Here is a 5,671-nt window from a genome sequence, read left to right as displayed (position 1 = left end):
GTGGGTGCTTGATACAGAGTAACGTGATTTGAATATTATAAGAGCTAATGCATCTCAGTCTACGTATGTGCCAGGCACTGCCCTGAGTACTGCAGATGTAGCACTCATTTAGTTCCCATGGCAACCCTGGGGGGCAGACCCTCCCATCCATTTAACAGCTGAGGAAACCAAGCCACAGAAAAACTGAATAAGTTGTCACGGGTAATACAGTCTGTAAGCAGAGGCAATTTTAGCTGACAATTGAATTCATTTGAGAATGAGGGTTTGGAAGAAGGTTAAAGAGGATGAATGCTAATACTCATATTCCTCACCTTTTGGGATTCATGTATATATGTATATAAATCTGGGATACATTCCTATGTATATTATTATATAGTTTATATTATATATATTTTTACTTTATATGTTATAACTACAAATATGAATATATCTGAATATATTCCAAGCTTTAATAAAATATTATATACAAAATATAACATAGTATTATATAAAATAATAGGAAACTTTTATTACCCATAGAAAACTTGGAATCTCTGCAGAAACATGGAACTCTACACCAGTCTCGCAAACACACACCATCATCGCCTAGTCAATACTCACAACAGATGTACTCACAACAGATGTTACTAATAATCTCTGCTCTCTTCTTCACGGAAGCCAAAGAAGAACTCGGAATCCTTTTTAACACAGATCTTCAGGCAGCCACAGTCAACCAAGCAGAGCTACCTTGACAAATTCAAAATGATATGCCAGACTCACTCTAGGCAGCTGAGACTGAGGACTGCAGCCAAGGGTGGTCCTGCAGAGCCATCAGTCCTCAAGGGTCACCCATGTGGTTTCTGGTCACCACACCAGCCATGGTGGCGGAGCAACGGGCCTTGTCAACAAGGATGGGACAGGAGAGCCGGATCCAGGGCGAAGGTGACCCCAGGGATGACGAGCCCTTGCTCTTCCCCACCGATTCCAAGTGAAGACCCCGACCACCAAGATCTCCAGTGCAAAACACAGTTTAAAAACTTAGTGAAATTTACATTCTTAAATATCAGGGACCTTCCTTGAGCAGCATGTGAAAATGAGCCAGCTTCGTCTCCAATTAGCTTAATTAGTTCAAGAGGTTCTTTATAAGGAGAGGCTATCAGGAAACTCAATATACAGAAACTCAAAAGAACACTCAGGACCTTTCCTTCAGGGATTTCCTCCTTTCACACTAAAAGAAAAACAAAAAGTGCAGCCGATACTTGCGACTGAAGCTGAAACAATGCAGAAAGAGGACCTCAGGTGTAGAAGGAGTTTCAAGTCCAATCAGAGAGGATGCAAAGCTCACACTTTTCAGCCAAAATGAGGCAGTATCTGGCTCTTCTAGCCAAAACCAGAGAGTATTACTGTTCAGTTAATAACAGCTGTCTTTACTCAGGACTTACTTTGTCCTGGGTGTGTTACAACAATCCCACACATTCATTGTCATTGTTGTGCTTACTCTGCAGATGAGGAAACTGAGGCTTAGAGAGGTTCAGTAACATACTCAAGGGTCACAAAGCGGTTGTCTTGGATCTATTTCCCCAGAACAGACAAAGCTGACCGCAGAACTCAGGAGAAAGTGAGTTGTTATGAAGCATTTCCAGGAAAAACAAAAAACAAAAAACCAGGAACCATCTGAATGGGGACATGGGACCCAGAGGTAAAGGGATGAAACAAGAGGGGTCATCAGGCAAGTATCCATCCCATGGAGGGGACCATGGCTCAGTCCCAGTGGGGAGCTGTGGAGACAACTTGGGTCACACTTCACAACGGTCACCATGGTAGTGAAAGAAGCCGGGTGTTTGTGTTCGTCATTGGTTAGGGGCTGCCCTGGGGTATGTAGATTCCCAGGCACTTCCGGGCTTTCTGAAGGAAATGGCAAAGGGGGTCCAGTGGCCTGAGGGTCTCTTGTCTCTTTGCTGAGAGAACTCAAGTGCTGGCTGCTGGGAGCTATAGTGGGTGCTGCACTGTCCTACCCAGACAACCCCCCCACTCCCCATCCCCCCTTTCAGGTTCAAAGGTCTCATTCCCCAGCTGCAATCCTACCCAGGAATTGCCCTTGGCCAGGGAAGAATCCTTGCCCAAGGTTATGCACCCCTCCCAGGGAACCTCCTGCTCTCAATTCCTGCTTCAGAGTCTGTTTCCTATGAAAACAAACTTGGGTCAGGAGGGAAGGCGCCCTGGAAGCCAGTGTGGTCAAAACAGCAAAGGGCTCTGAAGGGATGACAGAGGGGATTCACTCCCAGCATTGGCCACCCTGGCTCAGGATCAAAGTAGCACCAATAACCCTAAAATGCTACAAGGCAAGACAGGGCGTATTTTTTCACTTTGTGAAACCAAATTTAATCAAGCTCTACACTCACCCAACTGGTTTGACATATGTTCAAGCTTAGTCACTTTTCGAGAACCTGTCCCTAGGACAGCATGAAAAATCTGGGAAAGCATGAAAGAATGATGTTCTCTGACACACCTGGTCTCAGGCACGGACATTCCCAGGAGTGGGAACTGGAGGGAAGCGCTATCTGCAGAGGTGATGGTGGTGGTTATGGTTCAGGGCGGAGAAGGACAGAAGGACAAGGGTTACAGGGGCCCAAGATGAATAACTCTTCTTAAATTCTGCCCCTTCAATGTGCACCAGGGCCTGACCAAGCCAAGCTTTCTAACTGGTGCCCTGGTCCTACTTCTAACCTATCAAGGAAGAACAAGCCTTCCTGGGAAGAAACAGTAGCAAGTGGGACCCTTGGCTCAGTTACTGCAACTTCTCCAGTCATCTTCTAATGATGCTTTGCCCTCTGACCCCTTTTACCCTCTCAATCTCCCCAACCCTCCCCGCCCCAATCCCCTGCTGCTTCCCCAGCCACAGCCTCTGATGCAACGGGGCAGGTCTCATCCCCACCCTGACTGCACCTCTATTCATTCAGCCCCAACAAGCCTGTCTCTTTCCTCTTGGCCAGAAATGCTCTGCCGTTTCTTCTCCATCTATTTAAATCCATCCCACCTCTCTGGCTTCAAAGCAAGCTCTTCGAGATGCATCTAAGATGGTGACTGTGGAACTGGAAACCACCCCTACTCCTAATCCCCCACCTAGAGAAGAAGAGGAAACAGAATCTAATCAGGAGGTTGCTAACCCAGAACACTATGTTAAACATCCTTTACGGAAAAGATGGGCACCCTGGATTTTTAAAAATGGTAAAAGCAAAACTTGGCAAGCAAACCTTCGGCTGATCTCTAAAGTTTGATACTGTTGAAGACTTTTGGGCTCTGTACAACCATATCCAGTTGTCTAGCAGTTTAATGCCTGCCTGTGACTACTCACTTTTTTTAAATTAATTAATTAATTAATTTTTAAATTTTTGGCTGCGCTGGGTCCCCGTTGCTGCGCGCGGGAGCTCTCCAGCTGCAGCGAGGTGGGGACTACCCCTCGCCGCGGTGCGCGGACCTCCCACTGCGGCGGCCCCTCCCGCCGCGGAGCACGGGCTCCAGGTGCACGAGCTTCAGCAATCGTAGCGCGCAGGCTCAATAGTTGTGGCTCACGGGCCCAGCCGCTCCGTGGCATGTGGGATCCTCCCAGACCAGGGCCCGCACCCATGTCCCCCGCATTGGCAGGCAGACCCCCAACCACTGCGCCACCAGGGAAGCCCACTACTCACTTTTTAAGGATGGTATTGAGCCTACGTGGGAAGATGAGAAAAACGAACGAGGAGGACGATGGCTAATTACATTGAACAAACAGCAGAGACCAAGTGACCTCGATCGCTTTCGGCTAGCGACCCTGCTGTGCCTTACTGGAGAATGTTTTGATGACTACAGTGATGATGTATGTGGAGCTGTGGTTAATGTTAGAGCTAAAGGTGAAAAAATAGCAATGTGGACTACTGAATGTGAAAACAGAGACGCTGTTACACATATAGGGAGGGTATACAAGGAAAGGTTAGGACTTCCTCCAAAGATAGTGATTGGTTATCAGTCCCATGCAGACACAGCTACTAAGAGCGGCTCCACCACTAAAAATAGGTTTGTTGTTTAAGAAGACACCTTCTGAGTATTCTCGTATGAGACTGCGTCAAGCAATCGAGATTTGGGAGCTGAACCAAAGCCTCTTCAAAAGCAGAGTGGACTGCATTTAAATTTGATTTCCATCTAAATGTTGCTAAGATATAAGAGAAGTCTCATTCGCCTTTGTCTTGTACTTCTGTGTTCATATATATATATATATTTTTTAATTTTGGCTAGAGTGTCCACTTTCCCAATCAAAGAAGTATAGTACACATCGTCCCCAGAATCCATAAATGTGTTCCTGGCCCACTCTGTAATAGCTTAATAGAATTAACCATTACAAACACATCTGGCCCATCTACAATATTAAAGAAAAGAATCTGCATTTCTACACCTTACAAGAGAACGATTCTGTTTATGTTCCATTGTACACAGGAGCTTAATTTGCTGGTTTGAAAGAGTATGATGCATGCAGTTTTCTAACAATTTTCCTTGTTTCTTTTTACAGCATTGTCTGTGCTGTACTCTTGCTGATGGCTGCTAGATTTTAATTTATTTGTTTCCCTACTTGATAACATTAGTGATTCTGATTTCAGTTTTTCATTTGTTTTGCTTTTGTTTTTTTCCTCATGTAATACTGGTGAAGGATCCAGGAATATGACACAAAGGTGGAATAAAGATTAATTTTGTGCATTCTTTGGTAGTTTTTTTGTTTTTTTTGTTACTACAAAGCTTTACTACAAATTTATGCATTTCATTCAAATCAGTGATCTATGTTTGTGTGATTTCCTAAACATAATTGTGGATTATGAAAAATGTATCATAATTACATTCCTAATTAGAATTAATATGCCTGTTTTTGTATCTTTATGCTGTATTTTAACACTTTGCTATACTTAGGTTATTTTGCTTTGGTTAAAAAATGGCTCAAGTGGTCCCATTCATATTAAGACACTGTAGAAAACTGTAAATAGAATGTGTACAGTGAATTGTCTTTTAGACAAAAAAAAAAAAAGCAAGCCCTTCCTCCTCCAGGAAGCCTTTGCTGGCCGCTTCAGTGCACACAGACCCCTCCCTTCCCTGGTCACCAGCGCCACCCACAGCTGCGGCGTGCCTTTAGGCAAAAAGCAGCCACCTACTGTCATTGTGTACCGACGCTTCACCTCCCCAAAAGAGACTGTCAGCCAAGACCTTAACTAATGAAACTCCTTCTGAATCTTCCACAGCACGGAACATGGGGACACGGAGGAGAGTCTCAGAAAAAATAATAAATCCACGGATGGTTTATTATATGAAACTTAAGAGCCAACAGTGAAGCCTAGTTCCAGCACTCCTGGGAACAGCAATTACAAGCTATGGGCTGAACTGTGTCCATTTTTTTTCATGCATGTTTACTCTTCAATATTGATTGAAACACACATCATCCCGAGAAAAAAAAGACCGGCTCCTTCTCCCATTCTCTTCCCCTGCACCCTCTACCACATCCTCCCCCGAGATGAGACACACATGTCCCCCCAGAGCGGCGTCTCCGTCTGCTGAGCGCTGGATCCACAGCTGCTGGACCTCATGGTCCATCCGGCATAAACCCCAAGAGCGTACGCTGTGGGCCTGGATGCAGCAGACCCAGAGGGGGGAATGGGAAACGGCACAGGTCTGG

The 5,671-nt window shown here is 45.2% G+C and overlaps 1 pseudogene; it reads left to right on the top strand.

Moving 5' to 3' along the window:
• The first annotated feature begins 3,056 nt into the window (after positions 1 to 3,056).
• On the top strand, positions 3,057 to 4,214 carry LOC103013125 (eukaryotic translation initiation factor 4E-like; annotated as a pseudogene).
• The last annotated feature ends 1,457 nt before the right edge of the window (positions 4,215 to 5,671 follow it).

The sequence above is a fragment of the Balaenoptera acutorostrata genome, chromosome 10 (genome assembly GCF_949987535.1).
Source record: "Balaenoptera acutorostrata chromosome 10, mBalAcu1.1, whole genome shotgun sequence".
NCBI classification, from domain to species: domain Eukaryota; kingdom Metazoa; phylum Chordata; class Mammalia; order Artiodactyla; family Balaenopteridae; genus Balaenoptera; species Balaenoptera acutorostrata.
The sequence above is the reverse complement of the archived record's forward strand: the minus strand, read 5'-3'. Positions and strand labels throughout refer to the sequence as shown.